The following is a 22,286-nucleotide window of genomic DNA, read 5'->3' on the forward strand; positions in this document are numbered from 1 at the left end:
CTCTTCTTGGGGCTGACCCCCAGCAGCCCTGGCTGGCTCTGGCTCTGCGGGCGACAAAGCCGTAGAGGCTGCTTGACAGTCAGACAATGATCTGCTGTCCAGCAGAAGGGGGTAGCGCGCTGCCATTTTCGGACGGCCACTAGGACCGCTTGCTTCTCCTCTGCTCGCCTGCACCCCGCCCCCAGAGTCAGGAGGATCTACTTCCACTTTTGTTTGCAGTTCTCCCTCAGGATTCTGCAGGGTAACTTCCTTCCCCATCGGGTCCAGCAGCTCCCGCAGCAAGTGTACAGGTGCTGATGTCCCCTTGATTGGTCGACCCGCAGTCAGCCTGAAGAATCGCGCAACCCTGGACTCCGCCCTGGTCTCCAGCCACCACTCCATGAGACCCCCTTCTCTTTATTTTCCAGGGCTGCCACCCCCCAGCGCCTCCATGGCTGCCGTGGCCACCTTCCTCTCTGCTTTCATTTCTGTGAGGGTATTAGTCACAACTCTCCATGTTAATCCAAGAGCTTTTGCTTCTTTACCTTCCTTTCCACCCTCAGTTGTGCCAGTCTGTTTCCAATTTCCCACCACTCCTCCATCAAAAACAAAAGCGAAGTGCATTTCAAACACCCTTGTTCCCGGGCCCATGTAATTAGGGCATAGAGATCTTGATCTTACATTATCGCCTCTCTTAGAGAGGATACTGGCTAGGAGACGAGTTGCAGCATTGTATTCCATAGCTGTCTTACCTGTGGGGGCTCACTTGGCGGCACGAGCTCCAGTCTCCGGCTCCACTCAACTTTTTTGCTGGGACACTCCAACTCCAGCTCTCCAAGCTCCTCACTGTTGGTGCTATGATTTGGAGTCTTGCTGCGTCTAAGCGAACCGCATCTAAGTGAAAACTAACCGCATTTAAGCAAAAATCACTCGAGTCCCTGCTTAGGCGCCAGGTGTTCGGGACCGAGTCTGGAGAGCTGGCCAGAGTAACGACACGTACACTGATACGATTTGAGCATCGTTCTGCCTTTATTGTTTACCTATGCAAGCTTATATCTGCTTTTTGCAAAGATTCACGTCCAGTCCCTCTAACGGCCTCTAATCAGCGGGGCAGTTATACCAGTGTATAACTTTCCCAAGGACCTTCAGGGCTGCCTGCAGCCAGGTGCTTTCCAGGCTGCAGCCAGGGGCCAGTTCAGGGGTTTTTCCTCAGCAACCCTGGGTTGTCCAATCTTTCCAGGGGTATCATATGCTCCTGTTCCATAAGGAATCCCTCTACAGTCAAACCTGAAGCAAGATTTTTTCCAAGTAATTTGTGATCTTTAATATATAATTTAAAGTATTTATTTTATTTATGTAAAGTTTCTTTTCTAATTAACTTTATTTTAAAAAGACATGGAGTTTTTGTACAAAATTAAGAACAGTTTTCTTGTGTTATAAAGTTACACTTTAGGGTATTTTAAGATCTAAGAGCAAGTAAGTTATAGTGTGCCAAACTGAGACATCATTTACATACCTGTGATGCCTATTAATCTACATCAGAGCCCTTTCATATTTACTCCTGTGTACCTCAGATGATAAAATGGCCCAAGGCGTTTGGTTACCCTTTGGTTTCAAATGCTCTTTCATTAGCATTGGATATGACTTCATTTAGATGCAGGACTGCTTCTCAAATTACCATGGGGAAATTTTTCCTTGTTTTACTTTTTGCATGGGAATTAAGTCGTAATCAAAATCCCAGGAAAACTGCTGTAGCTAAAAGTTTAGTCAAGTGGATTGCAGTGGCCAGCCACTGGGTGAAGTAGTATGGCCAGGTGAGAATTATACATGCACAAACATCTGAAGTGACAGAATACAAAACAACCTCAGGAGTTGGAGGGCCAAACTTAATTTTCTTAACCTATTTGCTGCTGTCTTTGGGAAGACACACAACCTCCTTGTTAACTGTATTTGGTCCTCAACACAGTGTTAGCTGTGTCTTCAATGCAGTGAAGTTTCAAAATGGTCGGTCATTCAGCCCTCATCTGTGACAAAAGATCAGAGCAGGGGCAAAGAGTTAGAAGTAGGGAGATGGTCCTCCATTTTTGTCACAAAAGCTGTGCCTTTTATTAAATCTTGAGTTAGGCTCAGTCTGTGGCCCAGGAAAGCTAACCACACATAAAATCGTATGGTTTATTGAATAAAAACAATTGCTGAACCCACGCTTGACACATTTTAATGATTAAGCCTGACTTCCTCTCCACTGTTGCTGTGGTCTTACACTTGCTTGCACCAAATTTGTGTGGGTAATTGTTTGCTTGTGTACACTGCCAAGCATTATTTAATTTAAAAAATATGCTTGGCAGGGGGAGTTGGAAGCGGGAAAAGACAGAATTTGTGTCAACAACCCATGTAGTTCCCAAAAAAAGCAGAGGGAAAATGTGTGGAAGAGAGATGGTGTGTGCAAGTAATAAACAGTGCTATGTGTAGTTGCTGACAACCCAGAAAGCAAGCATTAGCAAAGGTATCTGACTAAAAACTTCAGAAGCCACACTACACTATGCTACCCTGTCTCACAAGAGGTGCAGGAAGGCTTTGCCTTTCTGGTGCTCTGTAGTTCCTGTTCTAGTGCTTATAGTGCATATGAGTAAGGCCAAGCTCAAGAAAGAGTGAGAACATTCCTGCCTGGGTGTTTCTGCTGATAACAAGTAGCTTGGGAAAATTGTGCTCTATTACTTAAGAATCAGCAAAGACATCTGCTAAACCATCTCCTTTCGTTTTTCATTAAACAGCAGACTGTCTTCTACACGCCTTACAAGTACGCCAGAGATTCAGACTTCTGTATTTTAATCCCTAAAGACTAGTTAAGATTAAGCAGGTACAACAGCAAAATAAAACAAAAGGACTTGTCTTTCTCGAAGTGTAGCTACACCAAAAAACTTCCTTCAGATTATATTGTGTTCAGAGGAGAGATGCAGGCACCTGAAAGTAAGCAGCAGACAGTCTGAAAGATGGGTAATGTTTAAAGCTAAGCACAGCTCTAGAGAGAAGTAGTTATATATATTGTATACTTTATTGGTAGGCTCCTAAATTAGGTGATGTGGGAAAATGAATCTGAATTTCAGCTGGAACATTTTCCCTCTCTATCCATATAATCATTGTTTCCTTCCTTGCTTTTCCAAAGGCCTATAATTACTGCTTTAGCAGAGAAAACATGCAACTGGAATTAAGGTAACTGTATTAAGCAGCTGTCTTTGTGTTAGTCATCAAGTTAAGCAGGGCAGATCTGAATTAAATTTGCAAAGCATAGATTTTCTTTGTGGCCAAATCAACTAAAAGTAACTCATCCCTTATCATCTGCTCAATGAAAGTTTCTAGCAGTTGTACTGTAAACATACCCTGAAACTACTGTTATGGAAAAATAATTGATGAGCAGTCCAAATGCTTTAAGGGATGATTAGTCCAGTGGTGGCTTCAGAGCTCCCTGGATCTCAAGGGGCCAGAGCAAGGGCCCATTTTTCATTCAAACATACATTTTTCAGCCAAAATGTAGTTGTGATGAGATTCCAGCTGCACAATTTGACCCCTTAAAGGTGTAAATTCATTTTCATTGCCATGGGTACGTGTTTGTACTTTATTAAAGCTATTCTCTGTCTTGCCTTAATATGTAATTATTGTTTACTGCTTACAAATGTGGCATTTTAATGCACTATGAAATGTCAAAAATTGTAATTGAAACCATATAGTCTGTATTATACATACTTTTTTGCTTTAGGGAATGAAATGGACAAGATAATAGCCTCTGCGTTCCAGGGAAAATGTGTGAGACACTTGTTTCTGTTCAAAGGGAATTACAGCTTGGATTGGAGAAACAGGACAGGCCTAGCCCCAAAAGCTGGTGCACTTTTGTCATCAGCAGAGCTCCCCTCCTGTGGTGCTCCATACTGCATGGTGCAACAGGGCAGAGCCAGGTCAAACTCCAGAACATTGCTGGAATCTGTGGGGCTGGACCCAGCACACCTGGAGAGACGAGAAGAAGCATGCCCTTGTCATTGGGTTGTCACACAACAGCTCAGGACAACTCTTTCAGAGAGGACTCGAGAGAAGAGGCTTTGGACTTGGAAGAGCTCCACACAGTGACTGCTGATATTCTGGAAACAATCAGTTCACTGTAAGTCAAAAAGAAAGCTGAGCTTGGTCACAGATGATCTTAGTCTTCAGACCCTACTCCTCTTGTCCTCTCAAATAATAGAGCCACAACAAAACACTTTTCATGGACAAGGGAGAACTTGCCACTTCTTGTGGCTGATGTGCAGAAGGATGTCAGCAAAGCAGATCCTTTCCAAATGGCTGTGACCACTAGAGAATACAAATGATAAAATCAGCTCAGTCAAAGGGAACAGAGAAGCTGGTTTTTAGCTGCAGAAACTATCACAGTTCAAAGTACCACTTTCTTAACTTAGAAAAGCTCTGACTCACAGCATTCCAAATATTTTGTTGTCTGAACATCCACTGAGATTGCCAAATGTCTCTTTACAAAATAAAGGAGAAGTCAAATATCTACAAGTAGTCTGTACAAACAATTCTCAGATTAATTAGCCACCCACACTAGTTAACTGAACTGCTTTTTTAGATTTTACCTGGCACCTCAGTCTTCACTCAGTTAAGACTGTGAACCTCAGTCCTTCCAGCATACAAAGTCTTGAACATTTTCCTCAGGGTACGCGGGTAATATTTACCATTCAGGAAGATGTTACTTCCCAGCATGGTGAGGAAAAGGGCTGACGCCCAGCTGTTTACCAGCAGCACCACTGGAGCACTTATCAGGGGAGGTACCAGCTCACAAATGCCTTAGTGACAAACCATATGATGTTCTGCTCCATGCAATGTACTGAAAATTTCTTTGGGTTGGCACCTGTAGAGTGTGAGACTGTTTATGTTGCTCTCTAATTGCATCACTTAAATTAGACATGATAATTATGAAGCTATAAAAAATGTTAATGGTTTTAAATTATTTAAGCTTCTGTAAGATATTCAGTGGAAGCAGCTTTCCCTCCTTAATAGGAGATTAATAGTAACTAGGACTGGAGAGGCAGTAATGCCAGCACCAATGGTATTCAATAAAGGTGTTCAAGTGGGAAAATTTAGAATTTTGTAATAAGATAGTGGCTCTGATACAGAGGTGATCAGGGAACTTGTATTTGGTCTTGAAATTATTATTAAAAGAGAAATGTTAAAATATTCAAGGAAACCTGAAGCATGGTTTTGAAATTGATGGTCATATCTGAGGTTCTCAAGGACTTTGGGTCAGCTGATGACAAACTGAGGTGGGATTTGGTTTTGATGGAGATGGCATACAAAAGTACCACAGTTATAGGCTAAAAATTCCATTGTAGCTGTTCTTGAGCTTGAGTTCTGTGGCCTTATGCTTCACATAAACACACAAATTGGAGTGGTGAGGAGAACTCCATTTATTTGGAAATGCATCGTATGTTACTCTATTAGTATGGTCAAACTATCAGCCCAATGCCCACCTCCAATTTGTCAGAATCAGTGTTTTGGAGGAAGGTGGTAGGAAACGACTGCCAGGATATCATCCCAAATACGTCAGCTAAACTTCTCTTTCTGTTGGCTCACAGCCTTAAACTGGGCTTACCTGTGTAGCCTGCAGAGTTGCCCCAACCCTGGCAAAGGCCTTCTGAAAGATTGAAAAATACTCCTTTTTCTAGGTCCCTCAGCTCCAGTATTTGCAACAACACCTGTCACTCTGCACACACTTGAATGGGAAGTCCCAGGCTCAACAGAATAAATACTGACCACACTGAAACTGATCGCGAGACTCTGGTTTTAAGGAAGGAAGGTATTTCACCAGGAAAGCCTATTGCTTAGATTCAGAAATGGTAGAACCTCAGCAAGAGGATTATAAAACTTCTTGGACTGAGACACTGAAGAGAAATAGGAAGTTGTGCCACAATTGTTCCCATACCAGCCCTGAAGACTAATATGTAGAGCCAGGTAAGCAGCAGTCCTCAGATAAGGTGCAGTTGCAATTGCTGTGTGATGGTGACTCGATTATTGTTGCTGAGAACATTAATGATCTATTTAATGCAGTATCTGTGATGGGTTAATAATTGAAACTCATGGCTCCTACTGCAAGGACATGGTGTTCAGCCCTTTAATGATACCAGGATTTTGGCAGCTAACTGGGTCTTAACCAGTGGCGCAGGTTAACTGTGTGCTGGGACCTCTTCTGTTGGGATGGCAGTAGTTACACATTCCAGGAAAGAGAAAAGACTAGTCAACGAAAAAAGCTGGGATAGGCCCATGAAATTTTGTTTTAAGTAAAGAACAAAAAGTAACTCTTTTAAATTGCCTATTGAAATAAAGATGCAGTTTGGTTGGTCAGTATGGATTTCGTGGATACGCCTGGTGCAGAGAAGTAGAATAACCTGTGGGACTGTATAGCGAATTTCCCTAATAAACTCAACAAGGTGGAAAATTAATTGGTTCTAAAATAATAGGTCATTTGTGTCCAGCCCTGTAAAGATGATAAGTTTTTTCTATCCAAGAAGTTACTATGTGCAGGAGGGAAGCTTACAGACCAAGGGTAAAAATATCTTGGTCTTTGACCTTGTTTGTTGGAGGTTATATAACTTTTCCCAGATAATTATTTTTCTGCATTGATGAAAACCTATTGAGCTGTTATTTAATGCTTAGCTACTGCACTATGCTTTTGAAAAGGGGGTCACAAAAGGATTTTCTCTATCTCTCACTCTCATAAAATTGAATACAACTTTTTGTCCTGAGTCTGTTCTCCTTTTCTCACTCAAGTTTCTAGTGCTTTGGAAATTTTTAGCTTGAGCCTAAACTAAAGAAGTTGCTTTCCTCTGAATCATGGAAAAATGCACTTGACTGTGGCAAATCAGTGATAAAAAGGTACAGGTAGAACTGAGCTACTTAAACACAAGTGTTCAGTCTCATTTAAGGTGCTTGATCTGAGACATCTCCACTGTGGTGGAAGAGTAATTCAACAAAATACAGTTAATTATCTGGGTTTGCTTTGTCCAAGAACGTTTTGCTGTGCCTTCCACTTAAAAACCGGAAAGTCCTGTGAGAAGGAAACTATTGATGCTTCCTACTCATTTTCTAAAGGCAGAAACCATCCTGAATGATGTGAGTGCATTTATCTGCTCCTAACTACATTGCAGAGCAGAAGTGCTGGCAGAAGAAGGAATCGTGCTTCTGATTTCACAGGCACATGCACTTGATCTGATGGTTTTGGTGTGCAGGATTTGCACCTGTGTTTATGCAAATCTTAGTTAATAGTAAAGCAGCATAGTCACCACTAGCCAAAAACAGCAACTCCTGCCTGGGAGTGGTGGGCATATCATACTGAGTGGTGGGCACAATGTCTGTGTGGTACTGGTTTAGGTTGTTGTTTATACCCAGGCTGCCTTCCCAGTATATATTTATTTAAGAAGAGAATGTTTATTTCAGAAATGTTACAGTCTGATTTCCCAGTAGTTTCAAGGGTAATAAGATGTCTAAATAAAATCCTGAGATTTGGGGAATCTGTCTCCAATTCATGCAAACACTTTTAGTTTCACCAAACTCTCTTTAAACATTTATATTTACACTGGTATGCCTTTTGGGGTTCATTTCTCTTAAATCTTACCTGTAGCAGGTGATTGATTTTCTTCTCTCAGCTTCTTTAGTTTCTTTTGAGTTTTGTTATAGACAAGAACACAAAATGCATGAAAAGGGGTAGTGTAGGCATTAAAAAAGTCAGGAATCAGGAAGCTGAGGTGAAATGAGTCAGTAGGAAGAAATGACAGCCACTCCTACATCTCATAATTTTGACTGTGTATTATTCCTACAGATTGGAATTCTCTAAAATAGCTCATTTGAATTTTTCATACAGTCTTCATTGCCAGATAAGGTAAATAATACCATTGTATGCATTATGCAGAAACTTTTGCTTTTTAATCTGGAATGTTCATTTTGCTATTCCTACAGTCTGAGCTCAAGCATTGGAGCGACCCTCCTGTCTCAGTAAGAACATTTTGCAGTTCATCCTGGTTTCTGTCAATCTTAATCTCTTAACAGGGATTCTTCTCCCAAGTTTTTGTCTTCCCCTGAGATAGTGAAGAAAATTGTGGATAGGATTTCTGTAAGCAGCATCTAGATATGAGTCCACTGACACTCATAAGAAAAGTGATCTGCATTCTGTGGGGAAGTGCCTGCTCCAAACAGGAAGCCTTGTCTTACAGTAACCCATGCTCTTTAGGTGGGATGCCCTAGCAGATAAGGATCCAGCTTGGATCCCACCAAGCTGCATAACCCTGCCTCATAGTGTGACCTCTAAGAGGGTCCAAAAGTGAGCAGAAATAAACACTGAAGAGAAATAAGAATGATATTATTACAAATGAGGAAGGGTGATTGGAACAGGACCATCAGGTGTACAAAGATACAAGAGTGAAAACATGCAACAATTGTAAATTCTAAAGAAAGAAAGCAGAGAGCTTAACCTAAGGACTACTTGATGTCACCAAGTCACCAGTGTAAGGTGTGGATGGAGCTGGCGGCAGAGGGCAGAGCAGCAGCAGAGCAGCTGGTCTGCAGAGCTCCAGGCAGTGGCTCTTCTCCCCCAGTTCACTGGTACTTTCCTCATCAGCAAAGAATGTGTAAGGGCCTTATCAGGGTGGCAAGAATATCTGAATCCTCTTGTGTGTGCATGATCTGAGAAACATCAGCTTCTTCATTTTTATTTGTGCTTGTCTTGTCACACTGAGCAGGGTCTTTCTGTATGACTGAGGGAGCCCAACCAGACTCACCCAGAAGATGGTTATTTTAAAGGTAAATTTAAAATTGAGTAAAGTGGGGGTTTGTGAGTTTCTTCTTTTTTTTTAGTGATTGTTATTTATTTGCAAAATTTTCAGGATGTGAATGCACCAAATGTCTGAACTGAGTGATTGCTGAGAACAAATTGCTTGAAGCAAGCTGGTAGTGCATGCCTCTAGGGTGGAAATGACAGCAGGCATACTGGGTCAGCAAAAATATGTTAGGAATTGTTATCTCTGACTATGTTAATAGGCAGATTTCTGTAATCAGTCAAATTACAATAACTGCCCTCTTTACTTGAAAACTGGTCTATGAAAATAGACCTCCCTCTCTTCCCCCCCCCTTTCTTTTTTTTTTTCGCTTGGTTATTTATTTCTTCAGATTTGTCGTCTTCTTCACGTTAGTACTTCATCAATTATTAACTAAGCCCTCCCCATCTTCATGTATTTAAAACAGCTGGTGTGACTTTAGCATTCCTTCTTTATGTTTTTGAAACCTGGTGATTTATAGCTATAAATGATAACTTTTAGTTTCTTTCCATGCTGCTTCTTTTTTTTCCATCACTTAATTTGTAACAGTTGTCTGACAGCGCTTTTATGTTATCGGTGACAAACATATTACATTCACAGGCTTGGGAGTTTGAACTGTTGTACCAAGAAAGGTTTCATGCTTGGATTTAATGAATAGGAAGTCATAGATTAATTCTGGTGTGGCTTCTTGGAATTCAGCGTGGCCTATTCATAATGCTGTGCCTAACCTCTTCATTCTTACAGGCCGAGGAAGAAGAAAACATGGTCTTGGTCTTGGGTTTAGATTCTGGAAGTTAAAGAGCGACTCAGTGAGATAGCTTTTATTTTGGACCCATAGTCTGTTCATTTAAATGCTCAGCTCTAGAGGTTCCAGTTTTAGCTGGCATGGCCTTGCCATTCTGGGAAGCTGTATCCCACTGCTCTGGTCAAATGCACTGTTGCTTAACATGGTGCGTCCATAAGCACAGCTCCAGTGATGGCCATGACTTGCATGTATTGCCTTCAGTGGCATGCTTACACTCCCAAAGCACAACCTCTGTAACTTATGTGTGACGTGTACTGCTCCGAAATCCATCCTCCCCACCCCATTTTCTCAAACAGATATAGCTTTTCTTCCTCAGGGAGGTACTGAGTGTTAAAGCTCCACTTTAATTCTTGAGGATGAATTTCTACTGGGTGACCATTTCAATGACACTGCTTTTCTCCAAGACTTAGGGCATTATCCAACAGCCTGAATTATGCAATGCTTGTTCATGTGGCTGTCGGAGGTTAATTGCCATGGTGCTCATTCATTCTGGTGTAGGTTGCACACATTTTTCAAGCAATCAACTTGGTTTGCATTCTATATTTGTATTATTGGGCTCTCTACATAATCTGTTTCAAAATTCTATTGCATGAAGTTCCTTTTTCCTTTCCTGTCATCAATACCAATAATTTGTGGGATCAATAGTAAATTCTCCCCAACCTGCAATTCAGTATCTGACTGCAGCTCAGCTCCACCAGATACTTTTGGGTAATGAAAAGCACATAAAATGTTGATTTGGGCCTGTTTCATAAAATTTCTATGTATGTCCATATGTACCTATACATTTGCCTCACTCTGAACTAAATATTTATGTTGTGTTTGATTCCTGAAGAAGCAGATCACATCTGAGAGACATGACATGGATTTTTCTTTTTCTTTAGGTTTGAGGTTTTTTTCCAAGAATAAAAGATTCTGATTTGCCTTTAAATTTTCTGGGAACTTGTATCTATTAAGAAATTGCATCTTCCTTTTTTGGCTCCATCACATATCATAGGTGTCATGGGTTAGCATAGCTATGGAAGTGAGTTTCTTGCAAAGAGGTGCTTATAGCTTCCTCTATGACCCAACAGAATCAATCAACTGTCTAGTTTGAATGTTGACAATTTTTTAAGCCACTTAAAAAAGCTTAACACACCTCTGTGATCCACATTTAAGAATGGGCAAACCCCGGGAAAGCTCTCTCTTGCTTCTGGCCTCGGGACAGGTAACTGGGAGGGCCTGTATGGGGCCCAGCAGGGCCAGGCCGGGACACAGCCATCCTGGAGCCGTGCAACCCTGCTCCATCCGCGGCCCCCCCACAGCCCTGTTACGTGCAGATGGCGCAGCCCGGCTCTACACCGCCCCCTCCAGTGTGGCCAAGATTCAGCTGAAGCTGCCTGCTGCCCAGCAAATATCATGTGACCAACAGCGATAAGCGAACTCCGGCTGCTATCTCCGGGTGAGATTAACCCTTTTAGTGCTGTAAGTTTCCTCCAGATGAAGCCTGCAGACATTAAGTCAAGAAGGAAGAGCTGAAACCTGAGGGAGGAGGGAGGAGAAAGAGGAGATGCTTAGAAGTTAAAATTCTGTTGTAAAGCTATGGTATATAGACTATGATATATCAGAGTACCCATTGTAGTTTCAGGAAAGCATGGAGGGTGGAGCATTCAAACTGTACTTGTAAGCAAAAGCACCTGTGCTGAAACAAGCAAATGCTGAAGCAGCTGTAATTTGATGAGAAGTTTGAACAGGGAGAGATGGAAGTGATGAGGACTCTTGCTCCAAATCGGAAGGAGAAAGACCTCTGTTCCTAGAGATGCTCCCAGAGATAGTCCTAGAGATGAAGATGATGAGGACCCTTTTTCTCCCAGGGAAAGGGGAGGGCCTCTATTCCTAGAGATGAAGATGCTCCCCGAGATGGATGAAGAGAACCTTTGTTTCTGAACAGCTCAACCTTAAAATGTTACCCCATTAGCTCAAGATTGGACCCTCGAAAGCAGTTGTGGGAAAAGCTGTTAAGTCATGGGAGGGGGCTCTCACATGATGCGAGCAGAGAACCAACCCGGGCGGCTGTCTCTTTGTGATACTGAAGCCATGAGAGAACTTCTTGTGGAGATGTCTCCATATCATGAGCAAGAGAGACTCCTCTCCCTAAGTAAACTGAAAAAGGTTATTATGGAAGTGGTAACCTGACTGAAAATCTCAAGGTTTGTCTTTTTACATTGTCAGAGGGAGAAGGGAGAAAGGTGGGGGGAGGAGAAGTGTTCTGAAGGTGTGGTATGATTTTTTTCCCTTTCTTTTAGAATATAAAGAAGTTTTCTACCAAATTATTCTGTCACCTGTGTAGCATGGTGATACTTGCATGTGAACGTGCGCATGTAATACAAGACAGTATTGTTCTAGAAAAGGAATTTATTTCCTGCAGGTACTGCTCTTGATGGATTTTGAAAGAAAGTAAGTGCCAAAGACAACAAAGAAGAAAAGTCATTTTTCACATAAAACAAGAACTTTTTAAAGAATCAAGCATGTTAGTGGTGACTGTTTTACTTCTGCTTAAGGCCACCACATAAATTATATGTGAAAAATTACTTATGGAAGGTTATGCACACCTGTTTGTGTCAGTGCTGTGAAATATTAATTTCAGTGTAGCTTCTGTTTAACTGAACATATTATTCCCTTCTTGAAACCCTTGAAAGTTATTTTAGGGTATTCCTTGAGTCTAGGCAGACTAATAATTCTTCCCTATCTTTGTTTACAACTGGTTGAGGCAAACATGCTATGTTGTCCCTCCCAATAAACCAGTGTCAATGATCCCCACTGAAAGCATCAGTTAAACTTCCAGAAAATTCAAGGGACATTGATTTGCTTTTCTACATAAATTATATTCCATGCTGAGGTTACATACAGAACTCCATTGATTGGTTTATTTAAAATGAAGTTGTAATGCATAATGCATTCCCTTGCTCTTAATTTTTTAATTTCCTTGGAAGATTTTCAGCTGCATCCTATGCATTGAATTTCCTGTTTTTAAAAAAATTGCTAAAATATAAAAATGACAGTGACCAATTTTGACTCAAAATGCAGCATTGGTGATAAGCTGGTAGGATGTATTACAGTGTAGGCATAAACAAATAAATCTTCCTGCGTATAAATTACTGTAGCTGCATTGACTAGTCCATCTGCTCCAGCATGTCCCAGAACATTACTGTTTTTTTAAATCTATGCTCTTACGAGGAATGTTGAAATCTGAAGTTGTAAATATACTAGTAAATTTGATGCAACAAAGATTTATTGTAAGTCCATAGCAGAAAGATGTCACTACAAATTACAGACAGCATGTACTTGAAATATGTCTCTTTCACCCTTTCTCTTTGCTGGATGTTTCTCTTATACACCCTTCTGATCAAGAGGTGCTGTAAGATACCTGCATATTGAAGTAAGTCTTCCCCCAACCCTGCAGGCCCTCTCCACCACTCACCATCCACCCGACCTCAAAAAGCAAAAAATTATTACAGTGAAAATATTTGGGTGGACAGTCTGAAGTCTGTGATTTAACACATTACCCTAATCTATGTTTTCAGTTGTGCCAATGAGAAGATGACACTCAAGACTCTGGATTCAGGGTGATGTTTCTTCTATTAGGTCAAAACCAGCAGTTACTCCTTCCAGATTATGCAATATTTCTATGAGGCTTTGCACTGTGGAAGAAAAGTATGCCACAGGTACTTGGAACACCTCTTAACACACTGCATTTTGCAGCACAGTTTGCGGTCTCCATGTGTTGCCCACAGCATTTGGGAGCCAGACTCAAAGCTCAAGGCAAAAGTTAAATTTAGCTCAAACCGCTTTCTCTCCTGGCCTTGACTGCATCTGGTTGAGGTATATTATTAGTGCTTGGCCTTTGAGTGACATGAAACCCAGCTGATGAGATCTTACTTGTTATTCTCCTAATTTCACACAGATGATTTGAGTAAAAGGTGATACCAGAATTCAGGATTCAGATGAGAAATGGCCTTCTAAGGAAAGAAAGTGTGTTTGTTTTTTTCCCAATGCTGATAATGAAGCATACTGCTTCTTTGCCCTTCCTTGCTGTTTTACTTGCTGCTAATCTTATGCTTGAAGGATGTATTTATATTCCCTTTGCTAGGCATGGACTCAGAGGTATCTTCTTTGACCTTTTTTTTCCCTGGGAAAATGCCCAGTTATGACACATTGCAGTGTTGTCTTCCTCATCTTGCAGCTGCCCTGAAAAACTGGTTGCTGAAAACAGTGCACATCTTCTCTTTGAATTTTAGTGATCTCAGTCAGGTGGTGTTAATCCTGGCAAGCTACAAATGCTTCTTTTTCCAGCTGTAAGAATCCTTCTGGGAACGGGGAAAACTCCATGGAAACTGGGAAAAACTTGAACATTCTTGCCTTGAACTGGAATTGTATTTCACCAAAAGTATTTTAAGCCATTTTTCTCCTCAAAGTCATTAGAACTCGTTATTTGTCATTCATCAACTCACAATTAATTAATAAAATTGCCATATTATTAATAGAATTACCATACTGCACCATGATACAGATCATGGCATAGCTGATCATTTTGTGTGCTGTTCCAAACAAATATTCTTCTCCTGTGTTGGGTGTGGTGATGACATTTTTGTCAGTGATGATACTCCGTGATTTATAACTAGCCCCTGATGACAGCGAATGACTGCCTTCTGGAGATTTCCTGCAAGCATCTGCAGGGTTTAGGAGATGTTGGCAGATGCTGTTTTTGGCAAGAAGAAGAAGGAACATGGTAAGAAATAACAAGAACCTTGTGTATGCCCTATATCTGAGGATGATACCCTCCAAAAATTTGAAGATTCCTGACAGAATGCTACATAACTGTGTTCATGCTTACTAACTTAAGTTCTATAAAATGAATATAAAAATGAAGATAAAAGACTTTTGAACAACTTCATTCTGTGGGGAGAAAAGTCCTGGGTTCTCACTGTTGCCACAAATGGAGTACAAAATGAGGCTTTCTTTGGTGCTAGGGGAGAGAGACAAGTTATTGCACAGAGTTAACCAGAGGTGACCATGGTGTACATTTTTTATTGGAATTTGGGGAAACTCTACCATAGTGCATTTGATCTGCAAGATGGGCTTTCTTTTGTGTTCTAACTCTTCAGTATGAATTCAGTAGTTAGTTGTTTGAAGAAGGATGCGGAATATTTGCAAGATGGTGAAGGTAGGTTATGAAATAGCTGGTGTGGAACATCCTACCCACACTACCTAACATGGAGTGATGTTTTTGGTTTTTCTAGGTTTTTTCTTATCTTCGTGCCAGCTGTCTAGCTATTCTTTCCTTAGTGTGTTCATCTGGGCAAATCCAGACTGGAGTTTCCATGGTATTGTCATGTAAGAATCTAATCCAGCACATTTTGTAAGTATGAGTAATGCTCATCTGTATTAATGGTCTTGCTGGAAACACTAATGTTAGTCATGGGAACAAGTCTTGAAAAAGTAGATCTAGATTTATTCTGGCGGAACTGGAAATGTGGGTAAAAACTCACTGGGATACAAGATTTGCCACCTAATATAAACTGTGAGGTGGGAGGAGCATGACATGGTATGAGTGCCCTTCCCTATCTGGTATTTCTCAGAACTTGTTATAGCCATTCCTCTGCCATTCTGAAGATAAATTGCATTTGCCTTAGACCATCTTACTGGAAGGGGCTCAATGCAACTGCAAGTGACAGCTCCAAGATAAGAGCAGTAATGTTATACTGAATACTCTCCGGAGGAACTCTCTCTTTTGGCTATACCAAAAGACTTTCTAATCCATGGCCTGGTAGTATTTGTTCTTTTTTTATTCTGTTCAGCCAGCATCCTTCCACCTGGTATAGATGTGATGTGTTCATCTGAAGCAGATGAATAATTTCTCCTTCATTAAATTTTAGAGGACTGGAGACCCAGCTTTTTTAGGTTGCTACTAATTTGGAAGATTTGCTCTATTTGCTAGTACATGGGATTGCTGGCTACAAAAGGGTACACATGAAAGAAGCCCTTGGCAAGGAACCTGCTTGACTTGTTCTTGGCAGAGAAGTCAGCCTGTGTGAAAACTTAACTACCCAGCCAGTGGTTCCTGGGAAGACACTCCCACAGTCTCCCAAAAATGGTGGGGACACAGCTTCCACACTTAGCACCAGGAGCTCAGTCTTTCTGCAGGGATCTGCCTCTCTATAGAACAGCCTCTGGAGACAATGACGCAGTCTGTTTGGCATCTGTTCTAAAGCACAAGAGCCTTTGTGTAGGAGCTTATGGAAGAATGCAGAAATCTCTGAGCCAAGAGGTGAGATCACAATGTGTATTTAAAATAACAACAGAAAATGACTGTCTCTAGGGGCAAAGGTGTCTTAAATATACTCTTGAGCAGCATAGTGTTGGAATCATCTTTTGGCTACAAATGTGCAGTAGCTGCTAAATGTCTTAATGCTTGGACACTATTTATACTGATTTTAGGCAGCTATTCATTGGTAACATCCACACAGAGGAATGAAGTAGTCATGTTGTGATAGACCACACCACCTTGAGAGAGTATTTGCCAGAACTTCTACTGTTTTCTAGTCTTGACTCTTAGTAAAAACAAAATTTTTAACTCTCTTTTATTGATGGAGTGTTATGCAATGGCCATTGTTGCAATCTGCTCTAATCACAGAGGAGCAAAGAGAACTAACTCTCTATTAATAAAGCAGAAAGAACCCTGAAGATTCAAATATTCCTCAAAACGTGATTTAAATCAAATAAGGTTAGATGTTGATACCAAAACATTGGTATATTTTATTTAATAGTAATAGAGGCAAAGAGACAGGGAGAAAGGAAAGGGAAAGGGAAAGTGAAAGTAAAGGAATCACCCCTCTGTGGGTCCCAATGATGTCTTGTTGCTTCCCTTCAGCTGGTCTTCTTGGTGGTGAGGGTGCCCCTCCAAAAGCATAGAATCCAATGGATTGATATATGTTTGGGGAGGTGGAAACACCCAGGTGTCTCCCTTGACAGGGCGAGTTTGACACTGTCTCTTGCAAGACTTTGGATCAGTTGCATCATGTTGCATCACTTGCAGTGCTTGTGTTCAGGGTCTGGGGTGGGGTGGGACACCCTTGATGTGCCCTTGGGCTGGGGGGAGGACACCCTTGATGGGCCATGACACTTCCTCTGCTCTCCCTCATGTGTAAATCCTGTAAATGTGGCTTTCCCAGGGTGAGGGGACTCCTGCAGCTGGGCTGGTCTGTGCAGAGGAGGATGGGCATTCACTGCTTCTGACCAGAGGCTTTTTTTGGCCATACATCCAAAACCTTACTCCTCTCCACTGGGTTGCGGACATGTGCAAGCCTGGCAGTAATAAGCCTGGAGCTATAGACTCCACCTGAAGCTGCTGATCTGAGCCCTGCCATGGCTGCTCTTCCAGTCTTATCCATCACTTCCCAGATGCTTTGAACAATAGTGTCACTTTTTTAATCTCTATCAACTTAACAGTCCAAGGCCTCAGTCAGGAGGCCCATTCAGGGTCAAGTGGTCTTCCGTGCAGCTTTTTTTACACAGTTTTGCTATAATACGCCAAAGTCCTTCATAAAAATTTTTAAGCTATAAACCATAACATTTCAGTCTCTAACATCAGTTTCATTTAGGTAGTCCCTGCTGGGTCCTGCATGTATGTTGCAACAACTCCAGGCAGCAATACAGGCTTGGGTCAGAGTGACTTGAGAGCTGCTCAGCAGAAAGACTTGAGGGTGCTGGTGACAGCTAGCTGGAGATGAACCAGGGTGTGTCCAGGTGGCCCAGAAGGCCAGTGGCATCCTGGCCTGGACCAGCAATAGTGTGGCCAGCAGGACCATGGCAGGGATTGTCCCCCTATACTCAGCACTGGTGAGGCCACACCTCAAATCCTGTGTCCAGTTTTGGACCCCTCACTAGAAGAAAGGCTTGGAGGTGCTGGAGCATGTCCAGAGAAGGGCAACAGAGCTGGTGAAGGGTCTGGAGTACAAGTCCTGTGAGGAACAGGTGAGGAAGTGCAGGTGTTTAGTCAGGAGAAAAGGAGGCTCAGGCAGAGCCTTATTGATCTCTACAACGGCCTGAAAGAAGGCTGTAGCAAGGAAAAGGTTGGGCTCTTCTGCCATGTCTCAAGTGAAAGGATGAGAGGAAATGTATCAAAGTTGTGCCAGGGGAAGTTATGATTTGATATTAGAGGGGGTTTTTTTCACTGGAAGAGTGGTTAGGCATTGAAATAAGTTACCAAGGATGTGGTTGAGTCACCGTCTCTGGAGGAGTTCAAGAGTCATCTGGATGTGGCACTTGGGGTATGGTTTAGGGGTGATTATGGTGGTGCTGGGTTGATGGCTGAACTTGATGATCTTGAAGGTCTCTTTCAACCTTGATTCTGTGATTCTGTGCTTACATGTACTAACACATTTTTCTTTAATTTGAACTACCATTGAACTACCATCTGGTAATTTGCTTTGGAGAACAGTGAAAACCTTTGTTGTGTGGGTGCAAAAGAATATTAAAAAAATCAAGCCATGACATAAAGTACCACAGTCAAGATATAAGGGAAAAAAAGGGAAGTAGGTAGAGAAACAAATACGATTTTCCTTCAGCTGGAGTGGTCATACTGGTTCTCATTATTTACAAAATAGTCTTCTTTAGATGTGGAAGTGAAATAAGAAAACAAACTTCCAAGTTACTAACACTTTTTTCTTTTTTATGTCTTTCAGAAGTTATTTCTTAGAGAGGAACACCAATGGGGAAAAAAGATTGATTGTCAGTATAGTAGTATTTACATAAGATGTGAAGATCTGTTTCTTGCCACCTGTAATCCAGTGGCTGTACTGAACAGATGATGGATTTATGCTTAAGACAGTGGGACAACACTCAAGGGTATCTGATACACCTGATGTCATGCCTTTCAAACTTCTGGTTTATTGGATACACTGCTGTTGAATTTCATACCAGTTTTAGTTTCCATGTTAAATTGACGGATGTGTACCACTTCTACACTTCAGCACTATGAAGACAGCACTGTCCATATTTATGAGCATACATATTCATCTTGGTGCCTCTTTTATTCCTCTGCTCCTGAGTTCTGCTTTTTGTGACATGACCCCCTTGTCCTTGCAAATTACAAAGTTAGGTTCTGTTACAGTAAGGACATCTCTAATCACAGAGAAGATTGAGATTAGCCTTGCAAGAAGTCTTTGTGGATCAGAGACTTTGATCTCAGAGATTCTCTGAAAGAATCCTGTAAGTGCCTTGCCAATGTGAAAGTAGGCATAGTCATGCTCTGTCTTAGACTTTTTCCAAAATGGGTTAAAGAGGTTATGTTGTGCTTTCCTAACCCAGAACATCTCCCAACACCTTCACCTGTCAAGGTCCAACTCTCCATGTCCTCTGCTTGGGTAGTTTTATCTCCTTTCTGTATGATTCTTGTATACCTTTCAAAAACTCGTTGAATGTACTGTATGAGGCAGAAATCTGTCATTTTCATTGTTCCTTTCATGAGTACAGGATGTCTCACAGTAAAGTCTGTAACGGGGGGTTAATCTCCATGTGGAGTGGGGCAGTACAGACTCCTCCACTCCCAATGCTCTGCACAGAATACCGAGAAGGAGCACCTGCTGACTTCTGGTGTTTGCCAGGAGATGCTGGTGGAGGCAAGTGACTTCAGTGGATAAATGCACTGGAAGATATACACAATATATCTGTAACACAGCTTGCCAGACCCTTTTGTTTCAATATGGGCTAGCATAAGCATGAGAAAATCAAAGTTCTTAATTTGAAGAAAGGAGAAATAAGCCCAAAGATTCTTATACTAAAGACAGATGTTGGGGAGGTTTATGGATGAAAAAGTCAAATTGGACTCTCAAGACCCCCTAAATACTAGGGCAGATGAAAGTTTTGAGTAGAAAGAACTTTTTCTTTTTTTCAATACAGCTATTTATGAAAACAGTCACAATTGCTTAACAGTGTTTAAAATTTTGACTGGCTGGATCTTTTACTGGTCTGAGCTGTTTTGCTCCACTGAATCTTTCCCTTCTGGCCTTCTTGTTCACATGGAGTATAAATTCATGAAGGTACTTGGATTTTAGTGATCCAAGTCTACTTAAGCACCATTATATTACAAAAATCTTTTGGATAATTACCAGAAAGTATTCTTAAGGTGAGATGTATATTTTATACATATATATATATATACACATATACGTACATATCTATGTCTAGATACCTGTAGATAACTAGACAGATCATCTGCATCAGGCAATGCAGTCTGGTGTGTCATTTAAATACAACATAAAATGCTTGTGATTTAGGAGCATATCCAAAAGTTATTCCATGAAAATTAATACAGAAAATCTAGATTTCTGCTGGGATTAATCAAATGCAAGAGCTTTTCCTATATAAAATATTGCAATAGCAGTCCCTTGTAAATTTATTTGATAGCTATGAAACTTTTGACTAATTCTGATTTGACAATTTTATAAGAAACTTAAACTCAATGAAAGTTGCTGAGAGGCTCTGCAGAAAGATTTACCAGCTCTTGTTAGCATAAATATGGCTTGATGTAAAGAGGGAAGCATTTTCAGAATATGTTGTGCTCAGGAAAAAATGCTGTTGATATACAGGAGAGCAGACATATAGATTGGACTGGAAAAATAATAATGATGTAAGAACAGTGGTACATGGGCTAAGTGAATAAATGGGATAAATGTTTGGTTTGAATTTCTCACAGGAGTTTGTTTTGTTTTTCTTTTTATTTTGTCTTTCTGTTTGAAGTCCAATAACTTTTTCAGATTTACTAAAGAAAGCTGGTATATATTTGAAAAGAAGACTTGCTCTTGCCCAGGTGGAAAACTTCACTTGTAAACATCGACAAGGAATACTCCCATGGAAAGTATAGTGCTTAATACTGTGCTTTTATGACAGGCCTTGCTAACTGTGCATTGGGTGTTTGTGTACTCTGACTTAGATCGCAGAATAGATGGTTTTCTCAGTGCAAAAGATACTTGGAGTCCCACCTCTGAATTCCCTATTCCAATGAGCACTAAAGAAAACACTGTAAAAGAGCAGTGGTCTGTTGCATAGATAGGACTTTAGGACAGCTGCTTTTAAGGCTTTTTAATAGATCAGCGTTGGGGATATAGTATAAATATAATGAACACACTTGGGGCTTCAAGGGACGAAAGTGTTTTGATCATGGAGTGTGGGAATTTATGCTCTGGAGAAGAAAACACATGCATGGGTCAAGAAAGGATGCAAAAGGATGAAGTGGTTGAAGGGCACTACATCTGCCCACAAGTAAAAGAAAGGGAAAACAATTAAGTGGGGCAAGGTCCCCACAAAATGGCAAGTAGAAAAACTGCTCTTCACGTGCTGGCTGTTGATATGCATCTGCTAGCCCCTGACCAGCTGCACACATCCACAGAGTGCAGGTGGACGTTTTTTTGCCATGCTATGTGTTCCGCCACCAGATCAACGGCATGCCCCCCTCCATTGTTTCATTTGTTTTCATTTGTTTTATTTCTGCAGCTGGTACAAGTGCTTTAGACTACTCCACCTCACTCATTTTGTTGGGACTGTTTGGCACCATAATCTGCTATGAGCTGAGGTACCAGAATGCTTGAATTTTTCCTATTTTTTTTTTATAGCTCATTTTCAACTCTCCATAATTTTTTTAAGATGTCTGATAGATAAAGTATGCTTTTAAGTTTGCCTGGCCTGAATCCTAAAAATATTTGGAAAGGATTACAGGACACTAAATGTCTCTATAACTTAGAACATGCTAAAAATTATATTTAAGTTTATGAGGGTTTAAATTTTTGAATGCTATTTCTTAGTAGTGCTCTTTTGCATTACTGCTTAGAAGCAGACAATTCAATGGCTGTATTACTAAGAAGATATGTTGCCTCAGTTATTTTAAATAGCAATTGACAACGAAACATTAGAACAGCAATATTACAGAGATGAGAGAAAAGAAGAATGAGCAACTTGCAGGTTTTTATTATGTAATTTTGGAAAAGTTCACATATACACCTATTTACTCAATACCTTTGCATTTCATGAGCATTTTATGTGCATTTTTTCACATTAATTGTGCAAAATATACCTTACTGTACATTTTTCTTTTTAAACTCTGATAATAGAAGGTGCCTCTTTGAAAAAATGAATAGCATATGTGGAAAGATTTGTGAAGACCTGAAATGTCTTAATTAGAGTTTTTTGCTGAATGGAAGAACCTTGTTAGCATGCATGAATCCTAAACTTTTTTATGTTCATTAAATCAGAGATAAAGGTTTAACAAACAAATCCTACTCATTAGACACACTCTCACTACCATAAATTTTCTAGTTCCTTTCAGTTCTGTTTTTTGAGCCAGGATGATTTACATATTTTTTTCTGTTTAAATCAAAGTTTCTTTAAAATAATATCAGATGTAACTGAAGCCTAGTTGTTCTTAAAAGCTCTGTAAGGATATCTGTCCCAGAGTAAGGCAAGCATGCCATGACAATTCTTCTGAAAGTGAAAAACCAAATATAAAATAATGAAAATAAACCAATTTTAAAATAGTTTGCACACAGTAAAATGACAACATTTAATTTTAGTATGATTTTACTGGACAAATGCTAACAGATCACATGACTAGTATTTTTAAA

General features: G+C 40.7%; 1 long non-coding RNA gene across 2 annotated transcripts in view; it reads left to right on the forward strand.

Annotated features, from left to right (window-relative positions):
* The first annotated feature begins 1,183 nt into the window (after positions 1–1,183).
* Positions 1,184–22,286, forward strand: part of LOC116437971 — a 75,028-nt gene continuing 53,925 nt past the window's right edge. For both annotated transcript variants that reach the window (XR_004237549.1, XR_004237548.1), the window contains exon 1: positions 1,184–8,814. This is a non-coding gene — a long non-coding RNA (uncharacterized LOC116437971). The remainder of the gene's footprint in view (positions 8,815–22,286) is intronic.

This window comes from Corvus moneduloides, chromosome Z (genome assembly GCF_009650955.1).
Source record: "Corvus moneduloides isolate bCorMon1 chromosome Z, bCorMon1.pri, whole genome shotgun sequence".
Classification (NCBI taxonomy): Eukaryota; Metazoa; Chordata; class Aves; order Passeriformes; family Corvidae; genus Corvus; species Corvus moneduloides.